Source organism: Rhipicephalus sanguineus, chromosome 7 (genome assembly GCF_013339695.2).
Source record: "Rhipicephalus sanguineus isolate Rsan-2018 chromosome 7, BIME_Rsan_1.4, whole genome shotgun sequence".
Taxonomy (NCBI): Eukaryota; Metazoa; Arthropoda; class Arachnida; order Ixodida; family Ixodidae; genus Rhipicephalus; species Rhipicephalus sanguineus.
Genome location: NC_051182.1, coordinates 129313827 through 129334283, shown reverse-complemented (window position 1 = coordinate 129334283; position 20457 = coordinate 129313827). Strand labels below are relative to the sequence as shown.

Genomic DNA, 20457 nt, shown 5'->3' with positions numbered 1-20457 from the left:
TCCAGCTGAGAAAAACTTTGGTGAGTCTGAGTGAGCCCCAAGGGTAAAATATATTCCACGAGCGAGCCTGAGTGAGTTCTACATTTTTTGCTGACTCGCTGTACAGAAAAATTCCTCCAGTTTTTCTCTACACGAAGTCCTGAACGCTGTTCCTTTCACTCCGTCATTCCCATGTTTGCTGTCTGGTTTTCAAAACCATTGACTCGCCTAAAGTAAGGCACGGCGTCGGGCTGTTGTGGATCGGGCAAGAAGCGGAGCCGAAGGCAGCCACCCCCGTTGTACGCGTCATCCGTACAGATAACGGCCGACCCGCATCCTTGGCACAGCCACGTGCCCTGGTCGCGTGGCTGCAACTGCTGTTTGGACAGGTCGAACCACGGTCGCGTCGACACCACCTGGGAAGTCGGTCATACGGGGCTTCTTTTGACAAACGGCTAACTTCTACTTGCGGCCTTGCGTTGTGTGGCTGCAGTCAAAATCTCTTGAATCTTTCACCGAATTATTTCGCACAAACATTTATAAAGAATTACAACCTAACGCCAACACCTTATGTCAGACATGGCGGTACTGCGACTGAGCGATGCCATCAGTGCCTGCACATATTCCATGAGATTCTTACAGCAATAGCTAACATTATGGGTTCACAAACATCCCTTAAGTCGAAAGCCACGTGCCTCACTGGCATCTGCAGTAATGCTAACTGAGCTGCACTATGCAAAATGTAGCGCTAGTATGTTACGGAACATGGAGGCACACAGATAAGGGCAACGCCGTGTGCATGTGTTCAAGTGCACTTGCTATGGCAACTGCTAGCATTATGGGTTAAAGCTGCTCAGCGTAAGTCAGAGCTGGGTACGGGGCAAACAGACTGATACGAACAAAGTGCTGTTTGTCGTCTTTTTGTCTCGTTCTTGTGCCCAGTTCTTCTAATACGCACCAACCAGCTCAAGTTAAAGGGGTACTGACACGAATATCGTCAGTTGTCGTTTTTTTGCATCAAAATGAAAGGTCAAGCCCTCAAGAGCCTAGAAAAAGTAGTGCTAAGCGCGAAAGCGCCCTGAAAAAGTACTAATTACAGTCTGTTTTTAAAAGCTAGTTTTGGTTCATACTGTACCCTGATGTCACAACATGGCATGAGCTTCTCGTCACGTGCTCGCACAATATATAGTGACGTTTCCATGGCCGCTCCGCACCGTGGCTCCGTTGGTGACACACAAGCGGCCATTTTGGAAGTTTTGATGACGCAGAAGCGGCCATCTTGAAAGTTTTGGTACCTAACGTCATCACAACTAGCCAGACTGCTGCGTGAAGTCACAAGAATTTGTGCTGTAGCCCGACATCAAGCTAGTGTCGATGTCGGTAGGTGTGCCATGGAAAAATTGACTTTAATATCAAATTAAAATATCTTATCAGCATTTGCTGAGCTTCACACTTGCTCCGAGCTGTCTCTGCATACAGGAGATTTGTATGGCAGAGTAAACGCGCCTTCAAAAAAAGGTGTCAGTACCCCTTTAACACCTTATTTTCAGTCAGAGGTTGTGAATCTCACTGGCTTTTACAGTAACGCTGAATGAGGCTTGCTACATAAAACATGGCAGTGGTATTTTACGGAATGTGGCAGCGTACAGATAATGCAATGTGCGTTCAAATAGGCTTTTTACAGCCATGGCTAATGTCGTACGAGTTAATTCTATGTGGCTTCAGTCAAAAGTTATTGCCAGCATTTACAGTAATACTCTAGGGGTGGCAATATGCTACAGTATTTCTTAATAATACTTCAACAACTGAAAGTGCATATCTACAAGCACCACCAAAATCAGTGCTGGCTGACTCGACAGTGACCTCGGTGAGCAGGGATGCTCTTTGGAACAATGCAACTCCTTCACTTTTTCGAAGTATATTTTACAGCTACTAAACGTTAGCACATTACAGTCGTGATGATGACAGTCTTTTCGGTCCAACTCATGGATGGACTCATCGGGAACTGAAAGGTACACACAAAAGCAGCTGTGGCATAACGACACTGTAAAATAGCGGCTCCTAACCTGGCCTTCCTTGTAGAGGCTGTAACCGAAGCCCTGGCAGAAAGAGGTCAAGATGGGTGGTGCTTTTAGCCGCCACTTGGGGCAGCAGTAGTCTGGGAAGCTCCATAACCTGCACACATGGTTAGACGGCACGTACTCTATTATACTCTTCTTAACTACTGTACATGATTCTACAAATGCTAGGAAGGCTTCTCTTAGAGCTTGAAGCAAAAAACAGTGTGTTACGTGTGAAAGTAACGTATAAGTATGCGTCACGTAATTCTGGGCAAGGTCACGTAACTCAAGGCATTCGCGTTGTCTGTACTAAAGCCCCTATACTTTAGTCTGTACCCCCTTGCTCGTGTCTGTGTCTGCATGCGAATCTTTTCTCTATGAAGATTAGTAGGATGCAGGAGTGAAAGACTAGGTCGAGCTAGGATACGTAATACTGAACTGCTCCCATAAACTTGATGCTTCCACAAATGAGATGCTTCTATAATAACAAAATTGCTTCCACAATTGAGATGCCTTCATAATAATGAATTGCTTCCGTAAATGAGATACTGTTATAATAATAAATTGGTCAATTGGGGCAAGAAGAGAGACCTTGTAAGCCAGAAAGTGATAATGAAAGCCTAGAGTGGCGCCACCTTTATTGAGTCGCGGTACCTCTCGCGTGACGTTGGCTTACGCCGATTCACGGAGAGCATCGGGGGAATTGCCATTCCTGCGGCTTTGCCAAGATTGCTTCAATAGTGTATATAACATTACTCATGACCAATTCGTTAAAAATTGCATTTCTTTAGAGCTAAGCGCTGCTCTTTGTCAATTTGTACAAGACAGCACAAATTTATTTTGGAGAATTTGCGTCATAATTAAGCAATTATTACTAACCGTCGTGCCAGTTCACAGCTTTGTCCATCCAATGACTCCTAACGGAGGTCAATCAGCACAACTTAGCACATCAAGTCTCATCCGAACCAATCCGAAATCTGGTTCCAGTGCTAATGCGCGTGAGTTTAGCCGACTGCTATGACTTACAAGAACAAAGTTCTGATGAACTGGTGGAAGATCTAGCATGTAGTGTTTCTATTGGTCTTATCAGTAAGCATTATCACAATGTATATGCACAGCTGCAAATAACCTTGGAACTTGTATGTGGTTAATCTGGCCCATTTACAAATTAATATGTCTACAGTGCAAGCTTCTAATGTACTGATATAGAGAAATACAAGCTTCTATCAGATTAATACAAATCTTGCACATCTAATCTTCCAAACTCATACCCATACCATCGCTTCACAATGCCTCAAGTTTGAATGTCATTTGCATGATGCCACAGACTGCGAATTGTGTACTCTCAACACCATAGGTTGTTCAGTGCATCATAATTGAAGCATTGGAAATAGTATCCACCATGTAAAAATATTTTATACATGCACAGCTTTTAATGACAATGCTCATTTTTTACCTTACAAACTTCTTCAGCCCAGCTTTGCAACATATAGCTTCGAGATGACAGGTGCAATGTTCTGTAAGAGAACTTGTTGCTGGGCTAGTTGGTAAACAGCTTCAAAAATATTTGAGTGCAAACACACAGCACATCCACACACACAGCACTGTACAAATTTCGTGCTTGAATGTGTGGCGTGTGCGTGTGTGTGGATGTGACGTGTGGATTTGCCGTGTGTCTGCGCTCAAATACTACTGAAAAAGTGCAATGTTGCTTTTGGGTTTCAGATTTTCCATGCAATGGCTGAAGTTGCTATGGTCGGTCGTCACATTGTAAGAGGCAGCAACAAACTCAAGCCATAACATTAAATTCAAAAGTTCAACCCAAATTAATGACATTCTGAAACTTAGAGCATTGACGACTTAGTCATTTCTTGTGCCTGTGTAGAACAGGTATGACAGAAACCTATATTGTAATTTGGTCAGATGCAACACATGAAATAACCCTTTCAGGTGTGAATCATGATCAACTGTCTGCAAAGTTGTCAAATTCTCACAACAAAAAATGAAGTAATATGTTGTTTTGCACGACGTTTAGCAATTAATCCTAATTAGCATGTAGTTAAATATTTATATTTTGCAACTAGTCATGTTTTACATAAAAAAATCAAACGATAGGCTCAGAATAAATCTGCAATTCGTTTTTGGTTGCGTTCATTTAGAGCAAAGAAAAATTATGCTTTTGACGTTCGTCTTGGAATATGGCCTGTCAACCGAGCAGTCAAAACATTGCAGTGCCTTCACTGAAATGTTCAGCTGCAGTCATACACAGCACACTGAGGCTAAGGAAAGACAGTGGTTATGCAGGAGGTTCAATCCATCCTATGTGCGATGTATCTTGCCCTTTCTTGGCCACTAGTCTAAAGAACTGGAAAAAAGAAGTTGCGTCCACATATGTGTACGTTGCGCCTCAAGGGGATAAAAAACTGCTTGCATCCTTGAAGGAAGATATGCTCCAGTAAGGTTTGCGTCAAAGTTATCCACAGTAAGACTCTTTGCATGTAAACCACATTTGCAGTGCTCACCGGCCCTGATTCTGCGCGAACCTCCGCTTGTCATTTGCCTCGTACGCCCAACTGGCACCAAAGATGGCTGCTGACAAGCCGAGCCTACGTGCCGTATCCACTACCTGAAACGAAACAAACGTTTCCTAAGCAATGTCAATGCTTGTGAAGAAGCCAATGAAGACTTGTTTTTCGCGAGCCCATAAAAATGTAGTTCTGACACTGGAGCCCACAAGAGTCATCTCCTGCACAAGGTACTACACAACACTAAAAGACGACAGAACTCAGTCGTGTTAGTTCTCTGGAGGTGTGCAGGAATTCAAAATTTTGCATCAAAATCGAATAGTTCTCGCTATCCGATTTGTGTTTGATTCTAGAATTCACCATTTAAATATGTAAGTTTGTCTTGTCGGGACCTAAGGGATAACGTTTATTGTGTGTATTGAAGGCAAGAGACCAGCGAAAGTAAGGGGACAACTCCGAACGATTTCACTGCATAATGGGCATGGTTGTCGAGCAGGGGCATCAGTTTCTGAGCAAACACACAAGGCAGGAAAATCCTGTTCAATTATTGCCACTCGTTCAGTAAGAATAAGCCCATGCATGGGTCTGTTGTCTTGATTTAGGCGAAGTATTAAAGGAGTACTGACACAAAAGTTTTGCGTCTTGTTTTCTTCTGTTGCAGTAAGTAGGAAGTGACTTCGTTATCACGACTGAAAACTTTGTTTTCTTGAGTGTGCAACGTTGAATTATTTGGAGACGTTTTTGTAGCATTCAGTCGCAGTTTCAGTTTTCGAGGCACGTCGAGAGAGGCAGGAACACATGCAAAGAGCATGGCAGCCAACACAAACTTGTGACGTATGCAGTTGTTGGTCGTTTACACTGCAACCACGTTGTAGCTGTACAGTGATGTAGTAGATGATGTAACACAACGCTTCTCTCTCTCTATCAGCTAACACAAAATTTTCCATGTATCTGATGGCATGCACTACTTGTTTCATTATCACGGTGTGCCATACCATTTCCTCAGTTGAATGAATGACAAGGATCAAACAGCACATCGTATGCATATGTCATGAAACTTAAGCCTATATCTTTTTATCTCACCGCTAGATAAGCTCCATGCGAATAAAACAAACTCCTCCTTCACTTTTTTACAGTGAGAAAATGTTCAACACTTGATTAAATATTTGTATGTTGTTTATCTAGAATACTTGTTTCTCCCATTCCATTTGCAAATTTCTCACCATTTAATCCTCTGTAGTCACGAGCTGCGATTTACAGTTCTTAAATCTTCCAATTCTATATATTCTTCGTAAAATATGCTTCAAATCTAGCAGAAAAAATTATCACAGATGTGACACCACAGGCCAGTCCTCGTTATTAAAAAATCGAAATGATTATGGATATAGGCCCAGTAATAGGTACAAAAGCAATAAAATGTTTGTCGCAAGCGCTAGTTATTGTTCAGTTTATGCCACTCCGAGGAATAAAAATTAACCGCACTGATACAGGGCAACTCATCGGACTTCTCAACAAACATGGCAATAAAGCTCTTGATAACATTTGTTTCGCACTACTCGGTGCTCCAGTGTGGCTTATGCTATTGCTTTTGGTTGGCAGAGTGTTGCTTTTACCTGCAGTGCCGTGTTCAAGAATTTTTCATTGTCAACACTGAAACAGTGAAAAATATGTTGCATCTCCATATGGAGACACCTTAAAGGGTCCCTGCAACACTTCTACTGGTGATCATCGAATGACCTCACTAACAGAGTGTATCGCCTCACAAATCGATTTCTGCAAAAATTTCTTGAATCCGTCAAGTACAAGTGAAGTTACAGGGATTCGTCACACATTTAAGCACTTTCTTCCCGACGAGCGTGCTGAAAGCTACAAAGGGGGGGAATGACAAAGGGGTAAGAAGCTACATGCCGCGCATCATAACCTTGAGCATGTTTTCGCGATCGTCGAGTCAGCCAATGGCCATATCCATCGGAGGGATGGATATGGCCATTGGCTGACATTGGTTGATGGAGTTGGGTCTGTTGATGACGTAATTTGCCAAGAGAAGACTGAGAAATTCCGGGCTGTTTTTGAAAGGTTAATTGTAGATTTCCTGCCGCGTTCGGTGCTATAATGTTTCGCTCTCATTTTCACAGGAGCCTTGACCACCAATAGGCGGCGTTTTCTGACCCTACTGAAGAAGTGTTGGCAGGGACCCTGTAAGCGAAAAGCCTACACACTCCCTACAACTCCTTCAAAAAGTTCAGTACGCATCGTGAATGTATGTCTTCATTTGAGAAAGTTCTGTGACAAATTGAAACACAGTATACAGCATTAAATTCACAGTTTAAAATGGCACAAAAAGGTGGCTACCAGGCTTAACTTACCCTATACGTCTCAAAGCCACCAATGTAGCTCGTCATCCGTGCATAGACGTCAATGCCGACGTAGACGTCACTTTTGCGGGCCCCCGCAAAGAACGCCGACTGTTGGAGCATGTCCTCGGTCCAGCGCGAATTCAGGAATATTCCGTCGCAAAGGTCGAAGAAGTCGCAGTTTTTCTCATTCAGCTCGCTCTGCCAGTCCAGCACTCCATCGTTCACGACGCTGTCATACCAGATGATCAACGAACGGGCACGGACTGGTGGGTTTGCGTGGCGATGGCGAGGAGCAAGTCCTTGAGGAATCCAACGTGGCACTTCTCCTGAAAGCAAGGGCGGCACGCTTCTATTTTAGCGCGTCTTTGCCGACGCGCAGTGCTATATGGTACGTCGGGTGAAGAATTCCGGGAAGTCGGGAAACCTTCTCTGGACTTCCCACCCACAGGAGGAAACGTAGTCAAGACATGCAACTTGAGGTACACGTAAAATGAAAATGGAAGATGAAGGTATTCACATGGGTGTGTGCAGGTTTCTTCATTGGGGGAGGGGGGGCAGTTTTACCTCCCCTTGCCTCCCTCCCCCCTTTTTTTTGTCTGAGTGCAAAAGAAAGTGAGCTCCACAATGGATGCAAAAATGAAAATGAACCGATGACGTGCATCTCACACAGGCCTGTTGCCATTGGTCCCTGACTTTCCGGGTAAGGTTGGGAAGTAAACAGGTCTTTGAGTGCAACATCGGGGGTACTTGGATGCCATTATTGTCAAAGAAACGTGCATAGCCATAACCTTTCGCATTAAAAAATCAAGTGAAAGGTCCGACTGCATATAAGTATGGAGCAGAATTGGCGTCCCCCTTTGGATGATTAATGGGGCAGCCGCCCCCCCTGAACCCCCCCTTTCCCCCTGTACGCACACCTATGGGCATTTATGTATATAGACTATTGGTAAGATGTGCAGTGGAAATGTATATACATAGGTGCATATTGTCTTTAACCCTCTGATACACTTTGTACACAATTGGGTACATCACTTGTTTTTGAGAGTTGTGTGAACTAGGGCTAAGAAAGAGCTTATATATGTGTCATCATTCAACTATTAAACGTTCAGTTGCGAGTCTGCGTGCGTCCTGTCTTCCCTCGTCTTTGTCCGCGTTTACTAGCGCAGTTAATAGGCTTTAAGATGAATGGCTAAGAAAGTGCAAGACACAATGAGGTTTGCATGAATTGAACTTCCATCCATACTAAATGTGTCTTCATTTAACTTCATTTGGTGGTGTACTGTTGCATACGACCATTTGGCTGTAGGCACTGCCATGTTCAATGAGTCGTTTGACGTGCCACTTTCTGCCCGATCAGCTACATGTTGACAATTTATCAGAAGCCATTCATAACGAAATATATGTGCGATTATCAGACTATGATTGTGTTATTTAAAAATCGTCGGTGAACAAAAAGGTGCTTTGCAAAAATGTCTCCAGGAGTAAAACATAGGAGGCTATTTTTAACAGGTATATACGATGAGGAATGGAGCTAAAGTTGAAGGAAAGCAGTATCTCTACGCGTTACAACAAAAAAGTGCTACTATTTTTATTTCGTGCTTTAACCCAAATGAGATAGCTGGAAATATGCTAGATCTATGCCTACGAGTTACACTTATAAAGTAACTTCACTGTGCAACGCACGCTTGTACATTACTGCTCAGTGCTGTTTTCCCTGACCGAGCATTGATGGTCATGGTAACTTTTTTTTTTCTCTTGAAAGCATAATTTTAGTTCTTGTATAATTAAAAATAAAGTGTATTTATTAAAACAAAATGGCCACCATGGCAAGATGTCTACCCCCTCCTGTGATTTTTCTGCATTTACGCCACTGACCAGCACTGGTTGAATATTAAAAATTAAAACAAGGATGACGATCAAAGTTCTATTTTCTACTTGAAATTTTCATTGAAATCCTCGTGCTGGTACATTGTTGGAGCATAAAAATTTCAGCCCACTCTCTTTTCTACTTGGGTCAACAGGTCTCGGTAATTTTTGAAGCTTCCTATTTAATATCTGACTCTTCTAGGATACAGTTATTTATCTTTAACAAAGAACCCAACTTTCGCCCGTGAAAAACCACAAATTCAGGGCAAGCTGGTGTCACTACTAGCTGTCTATTTTGTGCCGTTGCTGGCTTCATTCAGAATGGCACTTATGCGGAACGATTTACACAAGGTCGATGACGATATGCGAGAGGGAGTACAGAGAGTGCAACACACCACCCTTCAGACAAAACAGATTCCGTTAGTTGTTCTAGGACAATTTAAAGAACGTGTGACAGTTCACACTAATGACACATGACATGTCAATGGCAGGAGTTGACACTGCACCACGTTCCCAGTTCATTGACAAAATAGCAAAGGTTAACAAGGAAAATTTTATGAGTACGCACATCATAAATCAAGCAAACATCTGTGATGGCCCTGCACTCAGCAAGGGCAGTAAAGAAAGGAATTAATTAAATAATTAAACGATACACACCACCTTGCTCTCAATGTCGATAAGCCATCCATCAAACTGGGAGAGAGCTGCAATGAGAGCCAGCTGAGACGCCACTTTCGACAGGAGGTCGTCCTGCCTGATTCGATCGAGAACTGCAGCACCCTCACGTGACTTGACAAAGAAGGTTCCTGAAAAGCCAAAACAAAATGAAGCCAGTTTTGGGTCGCTCGTTTACGCGAAAAGATGTTTACGACGTTTACGTTTAAGATGTTCAGGTATTCCCAAGGAATCACTTCCAAGAACACGATAACTTTCACGAGATCCCACATGAATCTGCGCAGTTTGCACAATTTGCGAACACTACCGACTGTGTTCCTGGTGATGCACCAAACTCACACTGTATTAGGAATGTGGTTCGCGACTGTCCCAACCTCTGACAGTTATATGCAGAGTCACACAAATCTTGCAACAGCACTCCTTTCTCCAGACGTACTAATCACTTGAGGTTATAACACCGCAAGTAAAAGCCTACCGATGACGGACGTATCTCATGAATGCAAGAACACTTCTTCTTAAATAAAACTTCCATTTTAGGTGCGGAGCACTTTAGGGGCCCGGACTGTCATATGCTGTTGTCGCTTGGCGTAATGCAGGCAAAGTCACGTCTAAAAATCGAAAAAAAAAGAAAGCAAGCGAGAAGTAGAAAGCGAGATAAAGAAAGGGAAAAATTATAGGAAGAAAAATATAAATAAATAGAAATAAAGAGAGAAAAAAAGACTGAAAAAAAACAGGAAAAGAGAAAAAACAAAGAAACCGAGGAGGAAAGAGAGAGAAAACCGAAGAGGAACAAGGAAGGCTGCCCAGCTCCACGCTTCCTTTAGGCTTTACACCACTAGTGCAAAGCTGCCTTAATTTTTTAGTGGCACTTTGTCCTGTCTTCTTGTTATATCTCTGCTTTTTAGTACCCCTTTTCCCATCATGAACTTGTACCAACATGCCCAAATGGCAGTTATTATTGACGTATGAGGTGTGACACAATACAATATCTCACCTAAAACTTTGACGCCGTGCCGGTGGGCAGCCGATATCCAACCGGGAGGTGGGATGGTGACCATGTAGTGCGAATAATAGGCGAAGCTGTCAATTACTTGCCAGTGGTAAAACCGGTAGCTGTTGGGGTTGGCACAACCGTGGACGAACCTAAGGAGATAAGGCGAGCAATCCGTCAGTGTATGAACTAAGGTAGCGCACCCATAAAGGCAAGCACGTCGTCCTCATACATGTTGGGTGTATTTGCTATCTGCGTCACATTATGTCTGAGATGAAGGTGACATACTCTGCTTCAGTCGCGTGATGGACGCCGCAGTGTACCTTACAGGCACACTGCAGCAGCCGAGGCATTGAGGCTCTCATTCGCTCTACCCACGTTGTCACCACTAGTTGCTAGAGCTGTTAAAGAGCTCCTAAACAACCTCTGGAAATACAAAGAATGAGTATGTTATTCTCTCCTGATGTTTCCTGTCTTTTTGGCACTATTTGTGACGCCAGCAGTCTGTTCACGTGACGTCATGAGGAAATAAGCTCTCAATTGGTCCATATACGAGAGATATCAGTTGCGAATTGTCTGCTACCCACCCTGCTTTTCCATGCAGTCGCACGCCCGCCCTGCCTTTTCTCACATGACTATTGTACGCAATCAACTGATTTCACTTCGTTTTGTGCGTTTTCGACTGTGCAAGCAGGGATAACAATATGTAGCCAAAAAGTGCGAAATCCTGATAGGCTCAACACTTAGTGCTGACATTGTCCACATGTATGCTTTATGAAGAAATAAGTGGCGAGGAGGAGATAGCGCCTGTGTGATGGGTAGCGAAGGAGAGAAAGAAACCACTCTCTCGTCTTTGAACTCTAGTTTAGGGGACCCTTAAAAAAGTAAAGCACCTTCCGAATGCAACACTTGTCGGAGCTTGGCTCAGTCAAATGCCAAGATGTCATAACACTCCTCCTGCTGCTATATCGAAAGTGCTACCCTTGCCTCGAAATAAGCGTTCTAAGATGTAGTTGTGAATAATGAGAAGTTTCGCCCCTTTTGCACACATATAGTGGGCTGTGTGTTCTGGCACTTATGTCAGCCTTGGAATCCTCAGAGCAACGTGCCTTTACCAGTTTGGACCGTACGTGCGTCGTCACGTTTCTCCTTACATGACTGTGTTGCTGCGCTTCTATTTTTCAATGATGCTGAACAAGCATTTACACAAATCGACGCAGTCACCTATTCTTGGTGAGTTTAGCAATTGCCTCACACACGAACGATTTAACCAGCCATTGGGGGACACAATCCCATCCCCACAGTGAAATTGAAGATTACGCCAATAGCATGGCAGTTAAGTATTGGCGCCATATTCTGAGACAATAACTTTCCGCGACAGTGTGCTTCACGTGTCGTAGACTCTCATGTGCCCAATGACTGAAGCAATTACCTGGCCCCATTTCTTCAACCAGCCAATCAGCACTCAATGAAAGTTCTATTATGACGGCATTTTCAAAAGTCCTCGAGAATATAGCACCCACTTCATACCAACTAAAACTGCTTCATCTTACACAAAACAACCAAACTCGTGCACATTCAATATGGGACTCTAGCATTAACACAGTACTTGAACAGCAGCACAACGGACGGGACCCAAGAAAGAGAAGACACATATGTTATACAAGGCATCACTGCTGACCTACAGCGCCATGAGATGGCGATGCTCGGCAGTCACCTCAGCGAAGGAGAAGAGATGAATAAACGTGATTCTCCGTTATTCCTGTCTAATTATCATGCACGATATAACATTTCTTGGCGATGAAAGTTTACGAGCCCATGTGCTACCAGTCTGGCCGCGTCTCTGTACTCGGTGTTTGCCTGTCGTCCTCCATAATGAGTGTTTATGGGCTACAACCGCCAGGCATTAGTCGTACCAAAGCCGACTGAGAGTCCTATTGGTGGCCATGCATGGATAGTCACGGTGAAGAACTCGTGCACACGCATGATTTGCCAGTCTTGCGACAAGTATGCACGTACCTCGGGCGCTGTTAAGCGCAGGCTCATACAGCGTTGTATATGTGTCTTCTCTTTCTTGGGTACCGCCCCTTGCGCTGCTGTCCAAGAACCATGCATTTCAACCAACTCGGCCAGTCCGCCATCCTACTTCAACATCAGCACCTGGGGTGCCACAAGTACACAGTGCTGAACAATGCATAACTATGACGCGTTCAACTATTATACCTGTCTTGCTGGTAGCAGCCCTGTATGTGATCGTGACACAGGAGGGTCTTCGGGTCCTCAGGTCTGCCACGCGCGACGTCCCTCAGCGGCTGCACGGCGCACAGCGGCGGACTCTTGAAGTTGAGGAGCTGGTCTAATGTGTCCAGCGGAGTGACGGCGTTGTCTGGGGTCACCTCCGGGACAAGCATCGCAGTTGGGATTCGAGGCGCGGCTTCGGTTTGAGTACGCTGGCAAACGTCGAAAGTACGCTGCGCGCGCACGGACCGCGTGGGGTGCGAGACCGTTAATACTACTTCTAAATACCAAAGTGAAGCAGTTAGGTCCTAGAGGTACGGCTCAAAGGCAGCCACCTTGGCGATTGGCACGCTTCTTTCTCTTCTCTTCGCCCAGATTTTCCTCGCGTGTTGTTCCTCAGACACTCAAGTTGGCGCAACCCACTTGCTGAGGTTTAAATCGGTGCTTCAGCAAGACGTCATCCTCGAACCGAACAGGTAGCGATGATCTCGCACGAAGTCGGGATGCGTTAGTAGAAACGTCGCGTTTTCCTTCATTTCAACTGTCAAACACAAAACGAAAAGAGCTAAAGCGACGCTATTTGTAATTTGAACTAATGCAGCTAGACGATCCAATCGTTGGTCAATGTCATTTCTTGAATGCTACTGAATAAAATCGGTTTGAATGGGTCTCGTTTCACACGGTCGCATTCGATCGCGAACGGGCTTGATCAAGGAGGCATTGGCTTGATTCGCGATCCAATTTATCGTTCGTGATTGGCTCCTCTTAACAAGCTGTGAATGATATCCAATCAACGGTCGAGAAATCCGATCCCGATCGGGCATCGATCGCGATCGAAAAAGCACGTGATAGCGCGTGCGCGTTGCGTTTGAGAGACGCGGCACTTTTTCGTTGTTACGAATAGATGTACTTAGATCTGTCGAGCCACACACCCGAATACATAGCGGGACCAAAAGAAAAGCGAAAGGTATTCAACGGTGCCTGAGTGCGCTTAGCGAGAATGCCGGCGGTTGTACGTGAACACCAACGGAGTCCGACGTCGTGAGACCGGGCGATTGCTTATTTTTCAACGGCTGGCACGGCGGAAGGCTAAGGTAAACAAGGGTCATCGATTACTGTTTGATGTCGACGCATTTGACAATGTTTTTTTTTTCGCTGTGAGCATCGGCAAAATGCTTCGCGAATGTCGCTCGGTGACGGCGAGTCTCTGATTACGGAGCGTACTGTAGTCAGCGATCGTGAGTGCCGCTTACATACGTACGAAATTAGTTGTAACCTAATGGGTTGTGTAGTATTATTTTATATAGGCTAAACTCAATCGAAACTTACTACACATGCCATTCACTTCACCCCGTGTACTTATAGTGTGCTCGTAGAGCCCAATTTTCGTCGCAGTCGTGGCCGAGTGGTTAAGGCGTGGAACTTGAAATCCATTGGGATCTTCCCGCGCAGGTTCGAATCCTGCCGACTGCGCAAATAGCACAGCTAATTTTTTTTTTTTTCGTTTTCTTTTTTAAATATGATAGTGCATGTATTCTTTGACAAGTGTAACATCCTGTCTTCATCTTTTTTTCAGCCTACGCGCATGAAAGAAAAAAATTTAGCACCACTGAACAGCGCTTCATTCAAACCCTTACACTTTGACTGCAAAACGGTTAAGCGAACTCGGGAGGAAATCAGCTCAATTTAATAGCGTCATAATGCAGACCTTTGGCATGTCTAAACAGTCTCCAGTGTCACGCCTACATAAGCGCGCAGAAATTAAATAAATAAAAAGCAAAATCATCGACGTCCGGAAGCGGCTCGATCGCCGCATGCGGCGGACGCGCTTCCACGGTTCAATTCGTAAATGAGCATATGTACCGTAAAGTAAGTAATTAAAATATGATTAGTCCATTTTTTCATGATTAGCCAATGATTAGGCCTTGATATCATATTCGGCTGCTGCCGAGCTGTCAGGATCCAGGCATGCTGAGGACGCCGCCCACAGTGGGCGAAAATCTCGCCTGCTCCTAAGATCATAAAGTTAGTAGTCGATGATGGCGATACGAACAGCTTGCTGCTGCGAGCACAAAATGTAGACAGGTACCCTGTACTGTCTAAAAAAATAAGTAACACCTTGATATTCTTACCGAAGTTGTCGCTTGATGTCTGCCTGCAGAATGGCAGTTAGGTTTAAAACACCCTTCAAATATGTCATGCAGAAAAAAAAAAAAACTAATCAAGATATAATTACCATATATACCAATCACGCCTACCTGCAACATTTGGCGCGCTGGGAACATTTACTTCTCGTAAAATGTTCCCAGCGCGCCAAAAAATATATATATATTGAAGGTGCGGCCGCTTCCGATTTCACGGCCCGAATTTTTTGCAAACTATAAACGTTGCGCCGAAAATGTTTTCTGATGATTTTTAGTGCGCATCGTTTTTAATTACATGCATGTTTTCCTTATGCTGGACAAAAAAGAAAACAGATGTGAAAAAAATTGCAACATGGCCCCAAATAAGAAGCTACATTCGATGCGGTATAGCACGTTTTTTTTTTATATTATTATTTCGCATAGAAACTTCAAAAAGAAGTGTCATATATAAGAATGCAAGCTTTTTGCAGAAGATTGTCTTCCTGTAGACAACGCAAGAAGAAAACGGTAGTGAAAGAAGCGAGTTTTCTTTGAAAAGCTCACTGTTCAAAAAAAAAAAAACTCCGGTCCCAATTTTAGCGAAAAGTATTTAGATCGAAGTCCGCTAATATCAGTCAAGCCTGAGTTCAATATTATATGTGTCCAATTTGGTTTTGCTGCAAAATGTAACAGTGGGTCGAAGTGCTGAGCAGCTGGCTTCAGCTGCCAAGTAAGTTTGTTTGTCATTTTGCATTGTGATCTACAGCTTTCATCTATTCAGCTGCAGCGGAATTTGCTTTGTGGTGGCTAGTTTCGGAAAGTACGCTTAGTTTGTAAGATTTGTGAAAGAAAGAAGGTTCTTTTTTTTTTTAGGTAGACCAAACTGAGCAAAATTGGAATTATCTTGCGGAGAGCTAGGCAACCGTATGCTTCGTATTATGTTATTGTCACGATCCGCCCCGGGACCGCGGACGAGGGGGGCCGAGGCGCCCGGCGCTCTAACAAGGACGACCCAAACGCATGGCGTGGGGTAACAGCTTACTGACTGCCGAGCCGCGCTCGTCAGTGTTTATTCTTCCCGCACGACCAAGGTTGCCTGCCGAACCTGGCGAGGTCATGAAACTAGGCTAGGCAGGGCGCCACACGCTCCGTTACACCCCTCACCCCCAGTTATTGTACACAACATAAAAAAATACAAGTCCCAGCGGTTCGACGTTCATTTAGGTAGGCGAAAAGCGGTCTGGTGCCCTTCGTCGTCGATTGCTCCGCCTGGGTACAGGTGTTGAGGGACTAGGTGCTGTAGCCCAGGTGCTGCCTGTGCCACGCTTGATTCCTCCTGGGACACTGCTGTGGTTGGAGAGATGGCCTGAACTTGCCGGTGGCCCAACTAGTGGCGCACCACTGGAGGCGCCTGTCCCTTGCGAAATGGCCTGTCTCACTGGCCGCACTGGTGTTGCCGTGGATGCAAGCCAGGTCCCGCGGTTAGCCCTCACATGGTCCAGCATGCCGGTGCCATGTGTTTCCATCCTGCATTCGTACGAGCAGAGAGGAGGAGCTTGCAGGCGAGACCACTTGTCGAGCAGACCAAGGTGGGCCAGAACGGAAATTCCTGGCGAATACTGGCACTCCAGGCTCCGGCAATGGCCAAGGACGGCACCCTTTGTCAGCAGCCAGCTTCTGCTTCAGCTGTTTGAGGAGCGCCGTAGACCGGAGGTCTGGATGCAGAATGTCCAACGGTGTCTTCACCATCCGTCCCAGCAGAAGCTCACAGGGGGCACGGCCGGTGACATCATGAGGTGTAGTCCGGTACTGGAAGAGTATGCGGGCGACCTGCGTACGGAAATCCCCAGCCTGGCTCTTCTTAAGTTTGTCCTTAATAGTCTGCACCACCCGCTCAGCTGCACCGTTTGAAGCAGGGTGGTACGGAGGAACCATCATTCGGCGGATTCCGTTCTTTGTCAGCCAGGCCAGGTACTCTGCGCTGGCGAAAGCGGGCCCATTATCGGAGACTATGATGTCCGGCAGCCCCTGGGCTGCAAAAACCTGCCGAAGTGCTGCAATGGTCGCACCTGCTGACGGAGTGGTGACAGGTAGGACTTCTACCCACTTTGAAAATGCGTCGACTACCACCAGGAAGTAGTGGCCTTTGAAGGGGCCCCCAAAATCCACGTGAAGGCGGGACCAGGGCCTCTGTGGGAATGGCCATGGGGTGATCTCCACATGACGCGAGGCCCGTTGATGTTCCTGGCAGACTTGGCAGCTCTGCACCATGTGAGCGATGTCCTGGTCCAGTCCAGGCCACCAAACGTGGGACCGGGCCACCATCTTTGTCTTTTCCACACCAGGATGCCCCGCGTGCAGCAACTGCAGGACCCTGGACCGGAGACTTTGTGGGATCACCACCCTGGAACCCCAAAGTAGGCAGCCCTGCTCCAGGCTCAGCTCAGCGGCCTTGTGGCTGTAGGGCTGCTGCACCAACTCCTCCCCTCGGGATACTGCCTTCACCACCTGGGACAGGACCGGGTCCCGACTGGTCGCCTGCGACACAGCAGACCTGGAGAGTACCTCTGGGTACGCATGCTCCAGCATGAGCACTTCAGCTGGCTCTGGAACAGCAGCAGGCACCTCTGGCAGCGGCAACCGGCTCAGGGCATCGGCAGGTCCCAGGTCTTTTCCCGGACGGTACACCAAACTGGTAGCTGTAGGCCGCCAGCTTCAAGGCCCATCGTACCACTCGAGGTGATGCCTGCACGGGGACCGCCTTGTCTGGCCCCAGTAGCCCCAGCAGTGGTTTGTGGTCCGTCACTGCCTCGAACTTTCGGCCCCACAGGTACTGGTGAAAACGCTCGACGCCAAACATGAGGGCGAGGCCTTCCTTGTCCAGGTGGCTGTAACGCTGCTCTGCTGTGTGAAGACGTCGAGAAGCAAACGACACCGGGCGTTCTTGGCCATCCTTGTCTCTGTGCGCTAGGACGGCTCCTACACCATAGGGTGATGCATCTACAGTAAGGACAACAGGCTTGGCTGGATCGAAGTGCACCAGCACCGGTGCCTTGGTGATTAGCTGTTTACTGTGCTCAAAGGCCACGTCCTGCTCCTTCTTCCACACCCAATGCTGGCCATCTCGAAGCAGAATGTGCAGTGGCTGTAGATGCGCAGACAGGTTGGCAGGAACCTCCTGTAGAAATTGATGAGACCAAGGTAGCTTTGCAGCTCTTTCTTGTTTCGGGGCTTCGGCGCCTTCAGAACAGCCTCAACTTTGCGGGGGGCCGGAGTCAGGCCGGCTTGGGAGATGACGTGTCCGAGGTATTCTACACTGGGAACCATGAACACGCACTTTTCCCGCTTGAGCTTGAGACCAGCATCCTGAAGTCGGGCCAGCACGTTGTGCAGATTCTGCATGTGGTCTCCATCGTCAATACCGTGACGAGGATGTCGTCCAAGTACAACTGCCACGTGCTCATGCCCCTGAAGAGGTTGTCCATCTCTCTCTGAAAGTGGCTGGTGCCGAGGTCACTCCAAATGGTAAACGCGTATACTGGAAAAGCCCCATAGTTGTCGATATCGTGACATATCCGTGAGGCCTCCTGGAGCACCAACTGCTGGTACGCGTCTCTGAGGTCGAGCTTCGTGAACTTCTGGCCACCAGACAAAGCCGACCAGAGATCTTCAATCGAGGCAGGGGGTACTTTCGACGGTAGCGACGGGTTGATCGTAACCTTGAAATCCCAACAGATTCTGACGCTACCATCTCGCTTGGGGACTGGAACGAGGGAGCGGCCCACTCCGCAGTCTTAACTGGTACCAGGATGCTTCTCGCTGTAACCGTTGCAGCTCCTGGGTTACCCCGTCCTTCAGTGCGAACGGCAGCGGGCGAGGCTTGAAAAAACGAGGCCGGACTCCCTCGGGTACATGGATGCCAGCAGTCGTACCGGCGAATGTGCCCACCCCTGGTGGAACAGTGACTGGAAATCTGTTAGGAGGCTCGGGATGTCTTGTAAGCCATGTAGGGCTGCTTCCTGGCCTTCTGGCAGCCGAACACCCAGTGCGCAAATCCAATTTCTGCCGAGCAGCGTCGGTGATGACCCCTTGGTCAAATACAGAGGAAGGGTTGCTTCCCTGTTGCCAAAACGAACGCTGACCTGGGCCTGGCCTTCGACCTGGGAAAGCTCTCCAGAGTAACTCCGCAGCATGACGCCTGAAGCCTCGACGGCCACTCCGGGAAGGTCCTTTTGAAAAGTTTGCCAGCCATGACCGACACACTGGCCCCGTGTCCAGTTCCATGGAATGGGGCGCCCGCAAACTTCGACGGTCAGCACGTAAGGCGGCACAGACGACGGGACAAGGCCTGTGTGCCACATGTCGAAAATCGGCGGGTTCTCGGACACGACGTTGAGCCTGGCCGCGGAGGAACCCCGAGCTGCTGCCGCACGTCCCCGCCGCCACTTGCGACGCCTACCCTGACCGCGGGCTGTTGTGGAACTGGGCTTGATCCAGGCTGCTGCTGTGGTGCGCTGTTCTGCTTCCCCGTTCGGCATACTCGTGCAAGGTGCCCCGTTTTCCGCACGTGAAGCACTGCGAATGTACGAACTGGCACTGTGAGGGGGAATGGGCGTCACCGCAGCGACTGCATATACCGTCCCTTGCCACCATCTTGTTGACCGCCGCTTCTGTTGACGCCGCACGCGCAATCTCGCCGGCGTCTTTTGTCGCCGCGTCCATCGCCAGCGCTGCTTTCACCACGTCGTCCAGCGAGGGGTCGGGAAGTTCCAGGAGACGTGTCTGCATGGCGGGCGTGTTTATGCCGCAGACGAAACGGTCCCGTAGCAGCGAGTCCAGCTGGTCCCCGAAAGCGCAGGTACTCGCCAAACCTCGTAGCGCGGCGACGAACTGCCCGAGGCTCTCCCCTTCCCGGCGGCTCCGGTTGTTGAAGCGGAAACGCTCCATTAGCGTGGACGACGCCGGACTGAAGTGCGAGCGCAGGGTAGTGAGCAGCTCGCTGAGCGTCTTGGTATGCGGTGTAGCCGGCTTTAGGAGGTCGAGCAGGAGACTGAAGACTTGGGTTCCGCAACTTGCCAGGAAAATGTCCCGCTGTTTCTCTCGGGCGTGTCGTTAGCGCGGAAAAACACGTGAACTTGCTCCTCATAGATGGGCCAGGCGGACCCGTCTCCCTCGAACGGCTCGAGCCTTCCGTACAGCGGCATGGCGGCAGATGCGGGGGCGTTGTTTTGCCGCTCTCGATGGCCTGGGTCGACACGTTGACTGTACTCGTCGCCAGTGTCACGATCCGCCCGGGACCGCGGACGAGGGGGGCCGAGGCGCCCGCGCTCTAACAAGGACGACCCAAACGCATGGCGGGGTAACAGCTACTGACTGCCGAGCCGCGCTCGTCAGTGTTTTATTCTCCGCACGACCAAGGTTGCCTGCCGAACCTGGCGAGGTCATGAAACTAGGCTAGGCAGGGCGCCACACGCTCGTTACAGTTATACAGTGGAATATCGTTGGTATGATAATACGTTTTTCGGCCTGATACGTTTTTCTTTTTCTTCTCTGCCAACATCTCTTGGAAATATAATGCATTTTCATGCGTTTAATATGATCACATTTTTGCTCAAGATAGGATAATACGACTGCAAAAGTGGA

The 20457-nt window shown here is 47.4% G+C and overlaps 3 protein-coding genes and 1 non-coding gene across 4 annotated transcripts in view; 2 read left to right on the top strand and 2 right to left on the bottom strand.

The window, feature by feature from the left end:
* LOC119399911 (cytosolic endo-beta-N-acetylglucosaminidase) overlaps positions 1–20457 on the bottom strand; it is a 195389-nt gene that overhangs the window by 3359 nt on the left and 171573 nt on the right. The window lies entirely within an intron of this gene.
* The window catches only part of LOC119399917 (cytosolic endo-beta-N-acetylglucosaminidase), a 192877-nt gene that overhangs the window by 28016 nt on the left and 144404 nt on the right, over positions 1–20457 (bottom strand). The window lies entirely within an intron of this gene.
* Positions 1–20457, top strand: part of LOC119399920 (60S ribosomal protein L18) — a 230300-nt gene that overhangs the window by 154960 nt on the left and 54883 nt on the right. The gene's annotated exons all lie outside the window — the stretch shown is intronic.
* Positions 14083–14164, top strand: Trnas-uga (transfer RNA serine (anticodon UGA)). The gene has a single exon. It is a non-coding gene; the product is annotated as a tRNA-Ser (tRNA).